At 34.3% G+C, this 1,247-nt stretch overlaps 1 long non-coding RNA gene across 1 annotated transcript; it reads right to left on the bottom strand.

Moving 5' to 3' along the window:
- Positions 1–278: 278 nt before the first annotated feature.
- On the bottom strand, positions 279–780 carry LOC145794671 (uncharacterized). The gene is made up of 2 exons (XR_014334602.1): positions 731–780; positions 279–579 (listed from the first exon to the last, which is right to left on the bottom strand). It is a non-coding gene; the product is annotated as an uncharacterized LOC145794671 (long non-coding RNA).
- Between the last annotated feature and the right edge of the window lie 467 nt (positions 781–1,247).

The raw sequence follows: 1,247 nt of genomic DNA, 5'->3' as shown, positions 1-1,247 counted from the left end.
TCGCCAATTGTCACATTTCACGACCAAAAAAATTGGTCGCCATTTGTGTCTTTTCGCGACCAAAACTTTTGGTCGGCAAAAGTGAGATTTCACGACCAAGAGCTGTTTTGGTCGGCAATACATGTATTTTTTGCGACCAAAACTCTTGGTCGGCAATTGTCATTTTTTGCGAAAAAAAATAATTTTGGATGTCGCGACTAATAAATTGGTCGTCAAAGCAGGAAAACAATACACCTGTAATGATGTTATAATTCAATCAATTCATAATAAACTTATAATTTTAAAGCATCATTCAAATTAACTGAATTATTAACATTTGACACAATACATAATTCATTAACATTCGACACAATACAACTATTCTAAGTTTTCAATTCATATTCAACACAATACATTAAGTTGCCTTGATAGCCAATCAAAAGGATCCACTAAGTTTTAATTCATTAACTATTCAACACAATACATAATTCATATTCTAAGTTTTAATCCACTAAGTTGCCTTGATAGCCAATCAAAAAGATCCTTGCGCCCTTTCGTGCCAAGCTTCGCATCCATCAAAGCAGTAGTGATGTAAGGCACCTAATAAAGAAACAGAATTGGAAAATTTATCAGAGAAGCATGATAGTGGCAGCAACATTGGATTGCAAACCCGTATCTTTGCAAAAATCAATTAAATCCTATAAACATGTACATCGTATTAAGACAACTAGCTGGCATAATAAAGCTGTACCTGTTGTTGTACCTGCAAATTTCAATACACGATGATTAATAAGCTAACAGCCCTAACAACCCTGCCAGTAAGATAAGCAAAAAAGTTAAATACCTGTGTCATTGTCAAATCCTACTCCAACACAAATAAAATTCAATGATTGCTAATTGGAGGTTGAGCAGTTCTATCAGACACTAATTACTTCTCTAGGTAGCATATCTTACAAATGATGAGTTATTGAAGACCTAACATGAACTTATTCGGGCATAGTTAACTATCAAAGCTCCATTCCCTTTAAATGACCTAAAATTTGCAATTCACCTGAAGTGGGCCCTTCAGCACAATAAATATTTTCTTACTTTCCAATTTCCCAATAGGCAATAACATAGCACATAAATTCGAGGAATGGCACAAGTGACGTTCCATACAGTGGTAAACCCAACATCATAAACTTTGACACTCTTTCATTCTTCCCTTCATGATCACCAAAACTCATGGTACATGTTCAAGAGAAATCAGAAAAACTAAGTATAAACAT

The sequence above is a fragment of the Camellia sinensis genome, chromosome 7 (assembly GCF_055761805.1).
Source record: "Camellia sinensis isolate YWXY chromosome 7, ASM5576180v1, whole genome shotgun sequence".
NCBI classification, from domain to species: Eukaryota; Viridiplantae; Streptophyta; class Magnoliopsida; order Ericales; family Theaceae; genus Camellia; species Camellia sinensis.
The sequence above is the reverse complement of the archived record's forward strand: the minus strand, read 5'-3'. Positions and strand labels throughout refer to the sequence as shown.